General features: G+C 34.7%; 1 protein-coding gene and 1 pseudogene across 8 annotated transcripts in view; both read left to right on the forward strand.

Annotated features, from left to right (window-relative positions):
* EXOC6B (exocyst complex component 6B) overlaps nt 1–20,842 on the forward strand; it is a 618,440-nt gene that overhangs the window by 393,967 nt on the left and 203,631 nt on the right. The window lies entirely within an intron of this gene.
* On the forward strand, nt 746–14,859 carry LOC147582441 (ATP synthase F(0) complex subunit C2, mitochondrial pseudogene; annotated as a pseudogene).

Consider the following 20,842-nt stretch of genomic DNA (forward strand, 5'->3'; position numbering starts at 1 on the left):
TCAGGAAACTGAAGAACACTTTAAGAAAAAATAATTCTCAACACTCTCATGGAGATAAAAGTGACCACAGACCGTATGATAAGAGATCAAAGAAGAGTTTAAGAGATTAAGATATAGAGAAAAGAACTATAGTACTTTTATAGAGCTAAAGTACAATTAAAAAAGAGTTGGCAGGGGTGGGGGGGGCGCATGAGTAAAACTATTAAAATAATTAAAACCACATTAGATACAGGGAGATGTGGAGTGAATGATGCCGCAGATGGGACTTATGATTTAGGCGCAATTCTTGAGAAAAATCACATAAAATGCAGTTAAGAGAGAAGAAAAACTGTTAATGGAAATTTGTTGCTACAGAAGGAAAAAACTCATCCCTGGAATAAAAGACTTTAATCTACAGATTGAAAAGAGTTTACTAAATACTAGGAAAAAGTAATGAAGACTTAGAATTCTGGTAACTTTTAAGATTAAAAAATTTCTATAAGTATTACTAGAGTAAGAAAAAAGTCACCTACAAAGTTAAACAAAATTAAGTTGGCCCCATATTTTTTTCTCAGACCCCAGATGACACTGTAATAATGTCTATAGAATGTTGAAGGAAAACAAAATAGGTTACTTGGTTAAAAAGTATAAAATTATTTTAAAAACAAAAATTAAAAAATATTTTTTAAAAGTAAGAAATTATAGCCTCTATGAACCCTGTGTAAAAATTTGCTTAGAAAGAAGAGGAGTCAAAAGAAATCCATAAATGGTAAAATTACCATGTGGAAACATTGGTGATGAGCAGATTAAACACCGAATAAAGCAGACTAGGGAAAAAGTATGTAATCAAATTTTCAAATAGAAAATATGTCATTTAGAAATAGTAATTTGATGCTAGTTAGCTAGGATAAAAAGTTAAAGAGCCAGCAAAATGTAGTGTTCTGGTGGGGGTCGGGGGGTGCGTGGGAGGGAATATCATATTAACATGCTAATTGCTTCATCCTTCTTAAAGGAGTTTATTTTTGAAGTATATAAATGGAAAAATATGGCTTCAGCATACTAGTGTATTTCATCAGTTGCAAACGTTTCTTTTTCACATTTTAACATCTCTGGACTTGGAATTTGTCTTGTAATAACTGTGGCTTACTGATATAATTGGCACCATGTTTTCTTTCCTGATCATTTAAAAATAACAACGCATCTTATAGTTATTGGCATTTTAAAGTGCATTAAATATAGATTTTAAACATATAAGGTCATAAAATACAAGCCATAAAGCAAAAGATTGAAAACAAAAAAATGCTGAGAGAGGAGGCAATAGGAAATAGCAGTTGAGAGCTCAGACTGTGGCGTCAGACTGACTTGGGTTCACATGGCAATGCCAGCAAATGTGGAGGCACAGTCAACTTATTTGTGTAACAGTAACACTGACAATTAGAAAATTTTCTATTGAACAATTCTGTGATCATAGAAGTAAAAACTCTAACTTCCGGAAAATTTTAGAATAATGGTAATAAAAGCAAAACATGTCATAACCTCTAAGGTACAATTAAGAAGGATACCTAAGGAAAATTCATAACTTGGATGTTTCTAGTTTAAATCTATCAAGAATGAGAAAACAATTATATGCATTTTTTAAAAAATCAGCAACTAAAGAATAGCAACAGGAACTAAATAATAATGGCAAAGCCATTAATCAATGAATTCAGTATCAGTTGAACTGATAGATTTAAGAGCTTTTTCTTTGATAATGTAAAAGTCATTAGTCTTAAGTTGGGGAAAGGAAGAAAGCCAGAAATATCTAAAATTAAAGATTTTGGAATATTAAAGGTTAAAGAATTGGGAGATGATTTAAGATACAGACAAAATTGAATGCTACAGCTTTACACAAAGCTATACTATACATTTGAAATTTTAGATGAAATATATAGTTTTCTAGGAAATTTTAAGCAGATTTTAAAGGGGTTAGAAAAATCAAAAGTTAGAATAATAGAAGAATAAAACTGTTACAAAGAGCTTATCTATCCTTACCTCTTAATTAAAATGCCTTCTAGATGGCTTCATGGATGAATTCTGCTTAACTGTTAAGGAACAAGTAATATTAATGCCATTAAAAAGGTTCTTGACATTGGAGATAGAAGGCATAATTAACAATTACATTCATGAGACAACAAAATATTGGTATGAAACCTGACATCAAAAAGTAAAAGGGGCACCTGGGTGGCTCAGTTGGTTTAGTGTCCGACTCTTGATTTCAGCTCATGTCATGATCCCAGGATCGAGCCCCCAAGTCGGGTTCTGCACTGAACATGGAACCTGCTTAAGATTCTCTCTCTCTCTCTCTCTCTCTCTCTCTCTTCCTCTCTCTTCCCTCTCTTCCCCCTCCCTTCCCCCCGCCTCTGCCCCTGTCCCTCACTTGTGCACTCTCTCTCCCTCTCTCAAAATGAAATAACTCTTTTAAAAAAAGTTGAAAAAAATCAACAAGTCAATCTTGCACAATATTGATGAAAATCATCTTTAAAAACTCAGCAAACACAATAGACCAATGTATTAAAAGAACATAAGCCATGATCAAATGAAATTCATCTAGGAACGCAGGGTTAGTTCAATGTAATTCTGAGATTATACTGAAATACAAAAGATTAAATTTTGAATACCTAAAAACATTTGGTGTATAATTGAACATTCCTATAGAAAATCTTTATAAACATTAATGTATAAACATTTTCTTAAAATAAACGTGTGTGTGTGTGTGTGTGTGTGTGTGTGTGTGTGTCTGTGTGTATGTGTTTAAAAGGTTTTCTAGCATCATTACTTAATGATTTTTCTCTGGAGGTGCTTGCTAAGGCAATTATGGAAGAGCAACAAATAATAAATGCAAACAAATAAAAGGGCAACAAATAAATACATAAATAAGGTAAAATTATTACTACTTGTCAATTATGTGGTCTAACATCTGGAATACCATCAAACCTAACTAAGGAACAATGGATTAGAAACAAAAAATATGTAATTTAATAATTACATTAATTTGTAGTTTTCCCATGTATAAACCAAAACCTGAAAAATGTAATGGATATAAAAATCCCACTCATAATAGCTAAAAAAACATTTGAACATTTAGGAATAAACATGAAATATGTGAATACTGTATTGGGAAATTTATAAAACTCTACCAAGTATCATAAAATGACCTGTTCATATGGTAAAATGTCGATTATCCATTAATACAAAGCAACGCAATAAAAATCCCAGTGGGATTTGCATTGGATTTATTACAATTATGTACAGTTTATCTAGAAGAAAGAATGTGAGAAAAGGAATGATCAGTAAAATTCTAAAGAAAATTAGGGAGAACTTTTTTTTTTTTTTTTTTTTTACCTAGTTTGGAAGGTTACACTCCATGGAGTAGCCAAGACTATTTGGGAATTTAATATATAATAAATATATATCAGATCACTGGGAACCAGGATGGATTATGGGATAAATGTAACAACAGAGTTAAGATGGGGAAAAAATAGATTCCTTTCACTGTCCTTACACAAAGATTTAAATATATGTGTTTAAAAAGTCACAAAGGTATTAGAAGAGGTTTTCTTATCGTGGTACAAAACACAGGGGCCATAAAGGAGTAGTCTTAAATTTGATTGTGAAAACTCTTTATTTTTTTATTATTAAAACTCTTAATACTTCCCTGTCAAAATCACTGTAAATGGTCCAAAGTCTAGTAAGAACAGACAGGGCTAATTTCATAATAAATATTAAAAGCATATAGCATGCTCTTAGATATTGAGTTAAAATACTACCAATTAAAAATGTATATGGTCAAGGTAGATGAGGTACACATGTTCAAATATTCTTTAACTCTCTAATCCCATAAAATAATAGTGCAGATATATCTTTTAAGTGGAAATAACTTATTAGCAGTGAAAGGAAAGAGAGTGTAACTGGTGCCCTCTCTGTCTTCTCTGCACGGGGAGCCACTCTCAGCCACAGCCCCTCATCCTTTGAAGCTTTATGCCTGTGCAAAGTTCCTTCCATCCCCTGCTTGATGAGGAGCACCTGTCAGCTGTTGAGCCAATCATTGTCTGCAGTGGTGCCAAAACAGTAGCTGCCCCATGTACCCTGACCTCACTTATTCCTAGCTGCAGCTTCCAAACTGGTGCCATTTAAAGTGACATCCACACAGCAGCCAAGTTCTTAGGTCTGGGGCAGCCGTTATACGGGTGGCCAGCTCTGGGGCTGGAATTGGGACTGTGTTTGGGAATTTCATCATTGGTTATGCCAGGAACCCTTCTCTGAAGCAACAGCTCTTCTCCTATGCCATTTTGGGCTATGTACTTTTGGAGACCATGGGTCTCTTTCGCCTGATGGTGGCCCTTCTTCTTCACCATGGGAAGGAGCTGTCTTCACCTCCTTTGTCTTGTCTGCCCTGTATGGTCCTTTTCTTATACCTCCCCAGACAGGCTGGGGAAAATGGTTGGGTCAGGGGGTTGACAAAGAGAAGACAAATAAATACTGTATTAATAAGGAAAAGAAAAAGAATGCCATTGGCATACAAGATAAGAGAATTTTGAAATATAAACACACGTGTGCGTGCACGTGTGTGTGTGTGTGTGTGTGTGTGTGTGTGTGTGTGTGTGTGTGATTATTTGGGGAAAAATACCGGAGTAAACCATTCTCTAAAGGTCAAGTATGAAATCGCTCTTGTTCAAGTGTACCAAGCTGAGAGCCAGCATATTGGCTCCTCATTCTTTTATTTCCCTGCTGACTCGCTTAATTCTAGGATGATTAGGATAAGAGTACTGAGCAAAATGTAAGCAGAAGGGCTCTTGGATTTCTCCAGACTCTAGCCTACTTATATTGTACCCCGGGAGAGAAAGTCCATGATTCCTTCTCTGCAGTGAGGTCAGTGAATAGAATTGGCAAGATAACACGGTATGTAACTCCATGGTAGCACTTCCCAGAAGCTATCTTGAGTTATCAGCATAAGCTTAACTCTTTTACAGATAAGTTATATTCTTCATGCCTTATTTTTTTCAGTGGCATAACTCCCTCTCAAACTCTTCACCAATACCCAAGGTGTAGTTAACAAGAGTATATTTGGCCCAGTTTTTACTTATTATTCATTTCAGGTTTTTTCTTATGGTCATGGTGTGGGGTCCTATTACCAAGGCAACCGAGAGTGGATTATGTGCTATGCATCTTTTACTAACACTTTTAACTCCTTTTTGTATGATTATTTCTGTTTCTTTAGCTACCCTCATGCATAATAAAAAGGTTTCAAATCATTCTAAGGTTCTGATTGTCTTTACTAGTAGCTATACTCTTGTCTTTTTCCAGGTCTGACTCTTTTCCTACAATGTTTGTCTTACCTCTATAGAGTTCTTCCAAATTTAGCAATGTTTTCTTAATGTCTTTCCCTTTTCCTATAATAAATATCTGTTCTGGTAATTCTTATTCAACACTATTGACACTAATAGAGAATTGACTCTGGGACAATTGTCAGTGTGATTTTTTTTGGAAAGAAGTTGACCCATTGACTCTCTAACCCTCTCCTACTTCTTTTCAGTGGACAACTGAGAAGTGGCTCATGTGTCTAACAAAGTGTTTGGATATCACAGCTGACTTGATAAAGCAATCTCTATGTAGATAATGCCCTTTTAAGGAGAGATGGGAGTCACTCACAGCCTGAATATAAACTGTCAGTCCACTCTCCCCAGAAACATGTCCCATGCTGTACCACAGTCACTGGGGACATACTACTGTAGATATAACCAGCATTAATAGAAAGAGAAATGGATTCCTAAATACAAAGATGAATAGACAAGTCAAGCCAGTAATTGAGGAAACCAACAACATGAAGGGTAGGCACTCAATGACAAAGAGAAGAACTAACATCTGACTTAAAAGAACTTTCAAAAGTAAGTTTAATGTCCTCAGAGAAATTCAAAAGAATGGAAATGTAAAAATTAAAAATATGCTAAATGAATTTTTAAAAACTCAATATATTAGCTAAATAGAATAGAAACAGCTGAAGGATGCTCTAGTAAGCTTGGATAAATGAGTATTAGCAACATTGGATACTAGAAGAAAATGAGTATTGTTAAGTTTCTGAAGGGAAATCATTTTGGAATTAGACTTCTATTATGCCTGAACTGGTATTTAAAGCGGCATAGCAAAAGAAAGACATTGTAGGATGTAGAACTCAGAAACTTTCCATGATTCTGTGAAATCACTAAGGAATGTATGTTGCAAAGTTTAACATAAATCCAGGCAAGAACAATGAGCATAGAAACTAGTAAATTCATAGTTAAAACTAAATGATATTCATGTATATTGTAAATGACAAATCTCAGATAATGTCAACATGCAGTATATACTAGTTTGGAGAAAAGTAAGAGAAAACATCCAAGATTTTTGTCTTATCCCACTGGAGACCCTCAGTGTTGATTATCTTTAGATAATAACTGAAATACACCTTTTAAATGTTTTAAAATTTCAGGGTAGCAACTAAAAATATTAAAACAGGGGTGCGTGGGTGGCTCAGTCATTTGAGTGACTGACCTTGGCTCAGGTCAGGATTGTGTGGTTCCTGGGTTCGAGCCCCGCATCAGGCTCTGTGCTGACAGCTCAGAGCCTGGAGCCTGCTTCGGATTCTGTGTCTCCCTGTCTTTCTGCCCCTCCCCTGCTTGCACTCTGTCTCTCTCAAAAATGAGCAAACGTTAAACAAAATTAAAATATTAAAGCAGCAGAGGGAGAAACATAAACAGGAAAATCTGACTGATCCAGATTAGGAGAAGTTAAAAACAAAGTGTGATTAGAGAGAAAATATGAAATAAGATGATGGTAGTAAGTCCAAATGTGTCAAAAATGACATTGATGTAAAAATAGTAAAATTGTCTTTTAAACATAGAGACTATGAGATTTGCCTTAAATAAAAATTTGACTGTGTTGTTTACAAGAAATACCACTCAAATAAACAGGATAGAAGGATATAAAAGAAATGTGTGAGCAAATATTCCAGCCAGATTTAAGAAAAAGAAAGCAATATTAACATTATATAAAATAGAACTTAAGGCAAACAACCTCAAAATTAGATAAGAAAGGTATATATCACATTGTTAAAAAAATACACAGTACACAGGAAGATTAAAAGGGAAAAACTGTATGATCATCTCTCAAATATTGAAAACAATTTAATACTTTAACATGAAATCAACCGTTTAACATTTGATGTACTTTAACAGACATTCGTAATAGAAACTGAACAAGCTAATAATGAACAGAAACTTCATTAATTTGATAGATGCTGTTTACCAGGGATATGGAACAAACATCATGTTTAATGGTGAAACATTAGAAACATCCTATTATGCCAGAGGTAGAACAAACAAGCCCATTGTCACCATGGTCATTCAGTATTTTTCAGGAGGTCTGAGCCAGTGCAGTAAGACAGGAAAAATAATAAGCAGTGGGACTGTTGGAAAGGATGTGAGAAAGTTGTTTGTAGACCACGTGATTGTCCATTTGAAACAAGCCAAGACAACCAATTGCAAACATATTAGAATTAGTGAGAGTTTAGTAATAGTCCCCAATACAATGTTGCATATCATGTTCTTCAGCTTTGTCTCTACATTATACTATATAACAAAATGTGATGAAAATGGATGGCATTCACAACTGTAAGAAAAATGATAAAATACGTAGAAATAAATATGACAAGAAGTATGTACAACATATAAGAGGAAACACAGAAATTTTATGAGGGACCTAGAAGAAAACCAAATTATTAGCAGGAAGAAAAAACAATAATCCTGGATAGAAAGATTCAGGGTATGAAATAATCAGTTTAAAACAATAACATCTAAAATAGTGAAGTGTGGCAATAGAAAAAGATAACAATGAGGTAAAATAGACCAAAATTACATTTTTAAAGTGCTTGACCACATAAAAGTTGAAATTCATATATGATGCAAGATACTACAATTGAGAATTAAAGATAACTCTAGATAATTAAAGACAAACCAAGAGAATATTTATACATAACAAAGATTAAGATCTAGATCTTGTAAATTATTAAGAAGAAGCTCAATAGAAAAATGGGGAAAGAATATACGTGAATGTTTTACAAAAGAAGAACTAGAAATGACTGGTGAGTAAATGAAAAGATTTTCAGCCCTCATTGGTAATCAGAGAAATGAAGTTTAAAATCACAATAATATTTTTCTATCCTATGAGCATAACTGATAAAGACTGATAAAAGACAGGAAAATCAGTTCTCTCCTACATTTTCATTGTAAAAAGCCCTTTTGGAACACACCCTACCAGTATCTAGTAAAACTTAAAAGTGCCCGTTCATATAGTCCACAGTTTCATCTTGTACCCATTGAAAATCAATATACATAAATATTAATTGCAACATTGTTACATAAAAAATTGAAAACAATTCAGATGCCCATGAATAGGGGGCTTATAAGGTAAATTATAGTATATAGCATAGTAAGTACTTGGAATAATACTTAACCTTTTAAAAGAACACAGTGATGTGGTAAGTTCCTATTTGATAAGATTGAGTTATACAACAGGAGATTTATTATGATTTCATGTTTTAAGAAGAAATATATGCATTTGCGTATGTATGAAAATGCATACAAGCCAGACTGGAAGAATGTATTCCGTGCTGATAGGTAACCTCTGGAAGGGAGTTTGTCTGGTGAGTGAGTAAATGTGAAGAATTTTCACACTTTGCTCTATTAAATTCTTCATTATTTTGAATCTTTTATAATGACAGTGTAATTAAAAATTAGAAGAAAAATGTGCATATTGCAAAAAGAAATACAAAGGTCAATAAGTAAGTATCCTTGTGCTCATGATTATAGAAATGCAAATGAACGTATCAGTGAGATTTTTCATATGTCATATGAGTAATGATCGAAAATACCCAGTCTTCGCAACGTTGTGACCAAAGAAAGCACTGTTTGTTAGAATATGAATTTTTGTTAGGCAGTTGACTTCATTTATTAAAATTCTGTATCTCCACCCATTTTACTTAAAATTTCATTCTCATATATTATTTTCAAGGCATCATCACAAATAGGCAACAATATATCTGTAAGGATGTTAAGATAGCATTTTTTAAAGCGGTGATATTGAAGCAGTCAGCACTTAAATAAATATTGATACATCCAAGTAATGAAATATATAGATCAGTACAAATGCACATTAAAATTTATTTAAGATACACATTAAATTTTTTTAAAGTATGTTACAAGTAAGTTTATCTAGTGTGATCTCATTTTTCCAGAATCTTTGTGTGTATGTGTGTTTGTGTATCTGCAGGGTATATTGGTTAGAAAAAAAATTCCAGAGGTAAATGCAAGGTTTGAAATCCATTATTTCTTCAATGTAGGATTATAAGGGACTTTGTTTTTCTTTGTTCAGTATTTCTATAATGTTTGAGGAGTTTTTTTTTTTTTACCACAGTGATGCATTGCTTTTGTCATCAGTGAGCCACTAATATAACAGTTGATTTATACATTCCTTAGGAATTTTCCTTTTGTTAAAATAAAAAAATTGTTCTTTTGTGATTTAAGAGTTGAATATTGTATTTATGAAAGAATCTTCTCTTATTTTCATTGACTTTTCATCCCTTTAGTTCTTATCATTAGTAACAATAATATTTAATATTTAGTAAATGTGTACTCTGTGTCAGGCCCTGTGATTTTCAAACTGCATCTATTAAAAATTTTTTTTAGTGTTTATTTATATTTGAGAGAGAGAGAGCGCACAAGCAGGGAGGGGCAGAGAGACAGGGAGACACAGAATCTGAAGCAGGCTCCAGGCTCTGAGCTGTCATCACAGAGTCCAACGCAGGTCTCCAACTCGTGAGTTGTGAGACCATGACCTGAGCTGAAGTTGGACGCTTAAATGACTGAGCCACCCAGGTGCCCCATCAAACTGCATCTATTTTAATCCAACCAGTCCTTGGATTATTACTGTTGTTTGTCCTACAGAGCAGCAGTTCTTAAACTTTCTGGTTTGAGGAACTATTCATACTCCCCCATGTTACTGAGGACACCAAAGGACTTTTGTTTATTTGCATTACATCTATCGATATATGCTATATTAGGAATTGTCTTAGAAGTCTTTTAAGTATTTATTATTTTATTTTAAAGAGCAATAATAAATCCAATATGATAATGCGAAAAACATTTTAATGAAAAATGACTATTTTCTAAACAAAGTACTTTTTCAGAGCAGCATTGTTTTACATTTTTGCCAATCTCTTTCTTGTCTGGTTTAATAGAAGACAGCTGAATTCTTAAACGTGCTTCCTCATTCAATCTGTTATGATAAATTATTTTAGTAGATTGTATCATTCACAGTTATTCAGTTCCCTGCCCTCTGTTAGGTTCGGCCATATGACTTGCTCTGGCTAGTGAAATGGAAGTTTTTCATATGCTACGTCTAAGAGGAAGCTTTAAGAGCCATTCTGTGCTTCTTCCAGCCTTCCCCTCTGCCATGTGCACTGAATGTCCCCAACGGTAGCTGCCCCATTTCCAACTTGGTTCTAGAATAAAAATGACAGTAAGCAGAGCAGCTGATCCCTAGCCAACAATAATTTGGATGAGGAATATGCCTTGCTTGTAAATCACTGAGATTTAGGGGTTGTTAATGTATCATAACAGAGTGTGAGCTGACTGACACAGAAGTTGATAAGTAAGTGGGATACTGCTGTAATAAACAGACGTAGAAAAACACCTAAAATATATGACATCGACTGTGGAGCTAGGTAGAAGGTGGCTTCCATGATAGAACTTTTGGTGAAATTGTCACCTGAGGTAACTGGAAATCAGATAATATACCAGATTTAATATGTGGTATTAGGCATTAGGAGACTTTGGGAGAAAAAATGGACCAATGTTCTTTGGTTGCCACTGGCTTCATTTGTTTACAAATAGAGATAAACTCAGGAAAGAATTGGCCTGTTTATAAGCAGGGTATAAAGGGAATAGGGAGAATCTAGAAATTCAAGGAATTGAAGAGTCAACATATTTAACTCTTCCTCATTTTCAACTGATAAAATATATAACTGAAAATTATTTGGATCCACAGAAGCCCATTATATTTCAGGTGTCTACTAAAGACCACATCAGAGCTAACACTCTCACAGTTTTGTTAAAACTTCAGATTCAATAAAAGTGAGTAGGCAGTGAGGATCAAGAAAAACGAATGACTTCCCAGAGGGCAGAGCCAGCAGCCTCAGAGTACAGTGAGTGAGGAAGCAGCTACAGGAAAGCAGATTAAGAAATGATTAAGGAATGTTCTCCACCCTGGGGGCAAGCGGCTCTTACATCTTCGGCCCAGCAGAGTTTCAGAATTCACACGGATAAGAGACGGCTGTATGTTTCCTGTCTTCCCCTTTCTGAATTGAAGGTTTATTCTAGTTGTAGTATTCCCATTCTACAATTATATGCTGGATGTTTGAGGGGCAGCTAACTTGTCATTTTAGTTTGTTGGTCTCCAGAGTAAAAGGTGCCAGATCTGGACTTTAAATAGAGTCTGTTACAGGATTATGGACTTTTTTGTGACTCTTTTGGCATGATTGGATAGGATTTTCAGGTTATCACCTCTGGGGAGTAGGGTGTGAGAAATCTAATTCTCCACCCAGTGATCTCAAGCTTGGCCGTGTGACTTGCTGTGTCCAATGAAATGTGAACAGAGGAATGGCTATCACCTCCAAGCAGAATCCCTAACAAACATTACATTGTTCTGCCGTGGCTGTCTTCCCTCTGCCAGGAAGCATGTGCTGCTTCCTCAGCCTGCCCTGACTGACATGTAACGTGAAATAAATCTTTGTAGTTGTAAGCCACGAAGATTTGGGAATTATTTGTTACTGCAGCATAACCTAGTGTAAGTTGTCTGATAAATCAATATTGCTCAGAGTTTTTGATTTCACCTCTAGAATCCTGAAAACGCTAAGACTCCAAAATCTCCTGGAAAAAAAAAATCACTTTTTCTCTGCACTTTGCTAATGAAAGATACAGAGTAAAAACGATTGTTGCTGTTTGGCAGTATTGCGTATGTACCATATATAGTGTTACTGTTTTTCACATTCCGGGATCCTAATTGCTTTGTTGTAAGGTCAGCGCCAGTGGTCAGAATTTCACTTTGTGCTACCTAGTGCTCCTCATTAGTGTAGTGAAGCAGTGTTCTGCAACAGTTTTATTCAATTGGTTTTTACCTTGGCATGGTTAATTCTAGAAGCTGAGATCTAAACTTGTTGGTCACACTTTGGACAGTGAGCTGTACCATCTGTCTGTGATTGAATACAGTCAGAAAATACATGGAAAGTCTTCCAGACATTTCAAACTATAGTGTCAGTACATTTTCAAGAGTTTTCAAGACACTTCAGACATAGTTTTTTGTTTTAACCTGAGAAAACTTTGCTTCTTTCCCCTACTGCCTTTTTTGTTGTTGTTGTTTTTTTTTTTTTTTTTTTTGCAACAAGTGCAGTGATTTGGACTTTGATCACTGTATTCTTTGCAGGACCCCAGGCTCAGCATCTTTTCCTTTGTTTGTTCTTTGATTTGTAAACTTTCAGAACTCCATAGCTAAATTTAGAAGATTGGGCAAAAGCGATAGTCTGAAGACTTGCCTTCTTTAATTGAATAGAGAGCCTTAGGGCCCATTATCTTTCCTGACTTGATAATATGAGCGAGTACCGGAAACTTAAGGATCCCTCAGGGTTGCTATAGCAGTTGATTATGTTTCAGAAAAGAAAGATACATAAAAACACAGCATGTTCATATCAATTCCAAAAAGATTTTCACCAGTTCAGTGACAGGAGAGTACTTATTACCAGGTTAATTCAGTCAAGGCCCTGGACATAGAGTCTTACATTAGGGAAAAAAAGAACTATCCTAAACGTTATATTGTAATCTAGTAATTGTCTTGACTGTTGATCCTCTGCGAAGCAAAGCATCTTGAATTGTGGTAAATGTGAGCAGAGCTAGGCAATTTCAGCAAACTGGTAAATTTTTATAGACTTGGAGATTGTATTCTTAGGATTTGTCTTAGGTCTGTCTAACTGACTTGAATTGAACTGTGGTACTGAAGAAGTTGGCACAAAAAATACTAAGCAAAGCTAGCGAAGGTCATTAATTTCTAAAGTTTAACTGATTGACACTGAGCGCATCTGTTCTCTGATAGGCTGTTCTCTCAGCATATTAATATATCCCTGCACAGAGGGCCTCTGTCCATGTCATGTGGAAATGGCAGGGTTCTTTGTCTTCTTGTCTCATTAGCTAACTGGAGTCAAGCACTCAAACTTGAAAGTGATTTTTTTTTTCAGTTTCAGATGAGTATTTATAAAACTTTTTTTGGACAACTAGTAATTGGACAGTTAGATAAACTATTCATATAGTTGAGGAGCCAACAGTTATTTTTCAAAAGTTTTTGGAAAGCATTATGTAGTTGATTCATTGTGTTTTTGTTTTTTGTGTTTTTTTTTTTTTACATTTTTTGCAATTCTGTTGTTATGGGATTAAAAAAAATAATTTGAAGAATACTCTGTGCGGACAGAGTCTTTGAGTTCTCTTAATGTCAGAGAAAGGACACCAAGAGATCTCAGAAACTGGCTCACTTATAAATTAGAGAAGACCACGGTCTGCAACCCTCTTTAGCTTGATGAGCTGAAGCTAAAATACAAAGAATAATATGCTGTCTTTCACAGATGAATATGTTATTAACGATCTACCATGTAGAACATACTTTCTGTTGATGTTTTCAATACAGATAGAAAACAAGGAGTGGGAGTGTTTAGTAAGTTATTCAAATCAACAGTGCCTATAAAGACTTGAGAATTTGAGTGGACTGAGTTCAGGTTAAATAAGTAAGACGATAGGTCTACCAAAAAGCTCAATTGATCTAAGGCATTGTAGAAGAATATTTCTTAACAGTTTTCAAAATGTGGTCCCTGGAAGACTGGTGTCAACATCATCATAGAACTTGTTGAAAAAATCCAAAATCTTGGGCCCCATCCCAGACATTACTGAATCAGAAACTCAAGCTTTTGCCCTAGCAATCTGTTTTAATAAGTCCTCCAGGGAATTCTGATGTATGCTGAAATTTAAGAATGTTACTGATCTAGAACTATATCCTCTTCTACTCAACTCTGGTTGGAGCAATCCTAGATCAATTATTTTGCTTTTGTGTACTTTAAATTTTTAAAAATAATTTTATTTTAAAAATACTTATTAATAATAAAAAATAATTTATTATTTTGCTTCTGGTTGTTACCTTGATCACTGTTCTCAGACTTAAGTGATGGATGAGCCCCTCTTATCTGAAAGTGTTCTTATTCTACCTCAGTTCATCTCTAGCTAGGGTTAGAACTCTGATTTAAACCCTATTTTCCTTCTGCTTTTTTTTTTAATGTCTATTTATTTTGAAAGAGAGAGAGAAAGTGGGGGAAGAGCAGAGAGAGGGAAAGAGAGAGAATCCCAGACAGGTTGCATGCTGTCAGCACAAAGTCTGATGTGGGGCTCAAACTCACAAACCATAAGATCACGGACTGAGCCGAAATCAAGAATCGGATGCTTAGCTGACAGCCACCCAGATGAGCCTTCCTTCTGCCTTTTGAAGATATTATTCTGTTATCTTCTAGCTTCTTCTTGTTGTTGTCAGCCTTATTTATTGTTCCTTTATAGGAAACTTGTCTTTTCTTTCTTACAACTTTGAAGATTTTTGTCTTTTTATATGTCTGTCTTATATTTTAGGTAATTCATCAGATCTGTCTTGTAGTCGAATCTGTTGTTTATATAATACATTGAATTTTAAATTTCAGTGTGTATTTTTCTAGAGGTCCTATTTGGTTTTTTTTTTCCATATCTGTCTGTTCATAGTGTTCTATTATTTTGTGATTATTTAAATTCCTTTTCTCTTGTCATCTTAAATATATCTTTTATTTTAACTTTCAAAAAGTTCTTTTATCTCAGGTCTCTGCCTATGCTTTTTCCTCATTTTGTTGATCTTTAGACTCTACCTCATGAAAAATCATTTTTTTATGTAGTTTTAAATTTTTGATTATGAGTTTATTTTTGACAAGAATTGTTTTTCCATGGGAATTATATTTCCTATATTAATAAAAATGCCCCTGTAGAGCTCTTTTACATTTGTTTTTCCTGATGGTCTCAGGAGTTTCACTGATCCAGGATCAGTTTTTGTTCATATTTCAGCTTAGGGATTCTTTGTAGTATGTGACGATTATAAATTCTGACAGCACACCAATATTTGGATTTTAACTTCTTGTGGAAGAATATTTTTTCCCCAACACCAAGTGGATAACTTTATATGCACTTAAAAACAAAGCTTCCATGTCACTTTAATATGATCTCTTCTCCCTGAAAGGGTAGCCTTTCGAGGTCTCAGAAGTAGGCAGGTGTTACGGACTTAATATTTGTGTCCCCCTAAAATTCATATATTGAAATCTAAATCTTAGTGCCTTTATAAGAAGAGGCTAGAGAACTAGCTTGTTTTCTTCCCACCATGGGAGGATACGGTGTGAGGTTGTCAGTCTGCAACTCAGAAGAGTTTGCAACTCAGCAAAACCCAGTCGTGCTGGCATCCTGATCTTGGGTTTCTAGTCTCCAGAACTATGAGAAATAAATTTCTAATATTTATAAGCCACCCAGCCTATTGTACTTCGTTGCAACAGCTTGAGCTAAGACAGTGAACTAAGACTGTCTAGTTTATATCTCCATTCTTCTGTGGAAGCTGAGGTCTATCCCCATATTGATATTAAAGCCCAATATGTAGCTGTTAGGTAATTCTGGCCTCATGTCCTCCTGAGATCTGAGCAAAATTTCGTTAGGTTTTGGGTTTGTTGTTGTTGTTGTTTTTCCTAGTACATGGATATTTCCTTTTCTTTCAAACTCAGTTTTTTAACTAAAACATGCTATGATATGGAATCCATAATTTCTATGTTTCGTGTCAGCTCAGTCTGCCATATTGCCAGAGTTAAAATTTCTTGGTCTCTTAAATTCTTCCCATTTTTTGGATAGTGCTACCTATATGTATGTAAACAGAAAGTAGAGATAAATACCTTATCCATACAATCCTTATATAATTATCACCTAAAACAGATTTACAACTTAAATATAAAAATTTATGATGAATAAAATTAAAATTAACAATATTACCTTCATAACGTCAATTTTACGGTTTTGCTAAAGCTAAGTCGCTACATACACCATGAATAGTACTAAGTGTCAATGCAGGATTTTCAGAGTCACGTGCAATGTATGACTTTTCTGCCAATTTTGTCTGGTTAACCTATTGTGAAACTTTTTTATACTGTGTGATAACCTAGTTTGACTTGATACAGTTGCATAAAGGTCCATGTCTGCCCTTTTGCTCATAGCAAAAATGACCTGTTACTTGATACCAAGGTAATTGTAAATACAAATGTAAGGCCAACACTGAAATCATATAATGGTTTTCAGTTATAAAAACAAGCATTCAGATAAAACAAACCACAATTAACTTATGTTTTTAGACAGTCACAAAAGTGTGGAAAATGTCCCATCAAGAACCATGGAACCTGTCTCTGTAAACCAGTTTGGGGAACTCTCATCTGTGACATACAGTTGTGACATGGCTGCTTGAATTAAGAAGAGTCACCTCTGGGAGGGATATCAGGAAAATGGTGGAGTGGGCAGCTCCAAACTCTCATCCCACCACAAAAACATTGACCACATGAATGCTGAGTTAAGAAAAAGGCAGTCTGATAACAGGAAATCTGTGTGGTGTTTTTACTTGCCCTTTCCCCGCTTTCCCACCAAGCAAGTTGGTTGTCTTGAAGCAGCTGCAGCCCATTTCCCGAACGTGGGTCCCTGTTTACTGACTGCAGAGGGGTCAAAGCACATCTCCTACACAAAGTATTGTGTATGTTTCTCCTAACCTGTCTAAGGGCTACCTCATGCTCAAATTATCCCAGTTTTCTCAGCGGAAACTTTGGAGAACAGAAGGCAGTAGGTTTCTATATTCAAAGAGCTGAAAGAAAAAAAAGAAAGAAAACCTTATTAACCAAGAATTCTGTATTTGACAAACTGTCCTTCAAAAATGAAGTTGAAAACATATCTAGATAAACTGACATATCTAGATAAAAGCTGAAGGAGTTCATCCCCTTTAAGAACAAGAAATGCTAAAGGGGTTCCTTTAGGTTTAAATGAAAGGGCACTAGCCAGTAACTTGAAGCTGTATAAGGAAGTGAAGATTTCCAGTAAAGGTAAATACATATAAGAGTCAGTATTATTGTATTTTTGATTTGTACCTCTACTTTGTATTACTACTTGATTTAAAACACAAATGCATAACAAGAATTACAAATCTATCTTACTGGGTGCATAGTATGTATAAGTGTGTAAAAAATGTAATTTATGACAACATAAAGGTAACCTAGATGAAAAGAGCAAAATTATAGAAACACACTTTACCTAAACTGGTTACAGAAGAAAGAAAATTATAATAGACCTATAATAAGTAAAGAGATTGAATTAGTAATCAAAAACCTCCCAAAAAAGTCCAGGACCAGGTGGTTTCGCTGGTGAATTCTACCAAACATTTAAAATGAATTAATACCAATTCTTCTTAAACTCTTCCAAAAAATATAAGAGCAGGGAACACTTCCTAACTCATTTTAGGACAGCAACATTACCCTGATACCAAAGCCAAATAAAGACATCACTAGAAAAGAAAATTACAGGCCAGTATTCTACATCAATATATAACCACAAACCCTCAACAAATTACTAGTGAAGTGAATCCAACAATATTGAAAGTATTGTGCACCCTGACCAACTGGGATCTTACCTAGGAATATAATACTCGCCCACTATCACAGAAGCAGTCAGGTAATACACTACATTAATGAGTGAAGGAAGAATACCACGTTATTGTTACAGTTTTGCAGATAAATGATTTAAAAAAAATCCAACACTCTTGTGGCAAAAACACTCAGACAACTAGGAATAGACAGGAATGTTTTCTTGTTTATTTTATTTGACGTTCATAGAGCTTCTTGGATTTGGGGCTTAATGTCCTTCATTTGTTTTGAAAAATTCCCAGCCAGTATCTCATCAACTATTTCCTCTGTCCAGTTCTCTCTTCTTTTACTTTCTTCCTAGGACTTCAGTTACACTTTATGAGTTCTTTTACTTTGTTTCATATGTTTCTTAAAACACTTTGTTTTATACATCTAGTTTTCTTTCTTTGCCGGAGTCTGAATATTTTGTTGGACCTATCTTCTAGTATATAAATCCTTTCTTCTGCCATGTCTTATATGTCATTAAAAACATATTTTGGGTTCTCAGCTTCAGAAATTGTGTTTTTCAGTTTAGAATTCTTATCAATTTTCTATTGATAGATCTCAGATCTCTAGTAAAATTCTCTTATTACCAATTTTATAAACATTATTTCATACGATAATTACAATATCTGAATTATCCAAGGGTTTGTTTTTGTTTTCTATTTTTTATCTTGTTTTGCCCCACCCCCTCTCATGATATATTTCTGTCTTTTGATACTTCTGATAATTTTTTTTTTTAAGTTCTGGACCATGTATTCTCACTGCAAACTATGGCTATCCTTAAGACTTTGTAAAGATTAGTCTGTTTCTGGTTTGCATGTAATCATAAGGTATGGTCCTGTTGGAATTTCAACCTGGATCTTGGCCTGTTTGCCAGTGCCCTTATTCCTTGGTGGATCTTGATCTCCAAACCTCTGCCTAGCCCCACGAGACTGCTTAAATTCTACTTAGCTTTCTCACCTCTTAGCTGATTCTTCCTGATTGTTGTTTGTGTTTCATGCCCCCTTACAGTTTAGGATCAAGTGAAAGGAAACAATAGAAGGAATGTCAATCTCTGCAGTACGCTTTCCTCCAACATCATCTTATTCCCTAATTTTGACTGTCTTTGTGTCTGAGGACCTGAAGTAAGAGTGCTAAATCCATTATTATTTGACTCCACATCATTGAGCAGCTCCACTTTCCTTCTCAGCCTCCGAATTCTGTGTTGGGAAGAAGCAAATGCCCCAAAGGGAAGAAACATGAGAGAAATTCCACCGTTTAACTTTTCTCTTTTGTTTCCTTAAATCTTTGCGTCCTTCATTGGTCTTTGATGCCTTCAAACATCTGTTTTTATTTTGTTTTGTTTGTGTTATTTTATCAAGTTTTACAGTGGGTCTTGGTGGGAAGATTTGTTTTACATCAGCTGCGTTGTAATTGGAAGCCTCCTAAGTCTTTTTTTATCTGTACACACTCTACTTTTTTTTAATTCTTTGTCCATTATTTGTTAAAGAAAACCACCTACTTATTTTGCAGATGTCCCATGGTACATCGCTATGATGTCACTTAACATGGTCCTCTGAGCTCCGTGTTTTCTTTAAACCGGTGGTTAAATATAGATGTAACTTTGTCAAAAATACTTTATAAATACATACGTATATTTCTTTTCTTTTTTTTTTTAGAGAAATCATAAGTTTTTATTGCTAATTTTCATAACTGTAACACTCCAGCTAAGCAAGTTTATAATCACAAATGCTAGTAAAAACTGAGTAAAGATTTACAAATCTCTTTCTAATTAAAGACAGTTTCTCACATTTTTTTGACAGAATGGGGTTACACTACATTTTTAAAAGCATATTATAAATGAATTCATATTTTAAATAATCCATTTACTATCAATATCACAATGTTCTGAGAAGAAATCAATGCAGTATCTTTCAGTTTTGATGCTATCAAACAGTACAACAGCAGCTCTTTCAGGATTACCCTCCTCACTTTATCAGAGTATGCAAATTATCGAAGTCTTGCTCCTGAGTCAGTGATATTTCTTTCTGAAACACATACAGAAAAATCTTTAATTCTAGTGAGCTAATCTTCCTCTGTAGTCTGTTCTTCATAAAACAGCAGAAGAACAGACTACATACGTATATTTCTAATTGTGTTAAGTTGGGAAGCTCATAGTGTCTAATTTTCTCTATTTTTTTGATGTTAAGAATGAATCCATGTATTCAGTTTTATTTTAATTTGTATTGGTGTCAAATGGTAAATAAATGTATGGTTTTAACGTTGTTAAGAAACTGCCAAGTGGTCTTTGATGGTAACCAGATCATTTTACGTCTCTAAAACCATAGTATGAGAGTTATGGTTACTCTAAATTCTTGTCAACATTTGGTATTGTCACTGGCATTTTTTGGTCTTTTATTTATCATTTCCCCATTACCTACCACTAGTGAGCCCCTTGAATTTGAATTTATCTGTTATCAATATATTACTGCCTCTTCATTTACATTTGCTTTTTCCTTATGTGTATTTACCCATTATTTTTTTCAAATTGTTATTTAAATTCTAGTTAGTTAACATATAGTGTAATACCAGTTTCAAGAGTAGATTTAGTGATTCATCACTTACATATAATGCCCAGTGCTCATTATAGCAAGTGTGCTCCTTAATACCCATCACCCATTTAACCCACTTCCCTCCATCAACCCTCAGTTTGTTCTCTATCACTAAGAGTCTTATGGTTTGCTGGGGCGCCTGGGTGGCTCAGTCGGTTAAGTGTCCAACTTTGGCTCATGTCATGATCTTGCAGTTCGTGGGTTTAAGCCCCATGTCAGGCTCTGTGCTGACATCTCAGAGCCTGGAGCCTGCTTCAGATTCTGTTTCTCCCCCTCTCTCTGCCCCTTCCCTGCTAGCACTCTGTCTCTCTTTCTCTCAAAAATAAATAAACATAAAAAAAGATTTAAAAAAAAAAGAGTCTCTTATGAGACTTATGCTTCCCTCTCTCTCTTTACCCAT

Source organism: Puma concolor, chromosome A3 (assembly GCF_028749965.1).
Source record: "Puma concolor isolate L17-30 chromosome A3, mPumCon1.1.hap2, whole genome shotgun sequence".
Classification (NCBI taxonomy): Eukaryota; Metazoa; Chordata; class Mammalia; order Carnivora; family Felidae; genus Puma; species Puma concolor.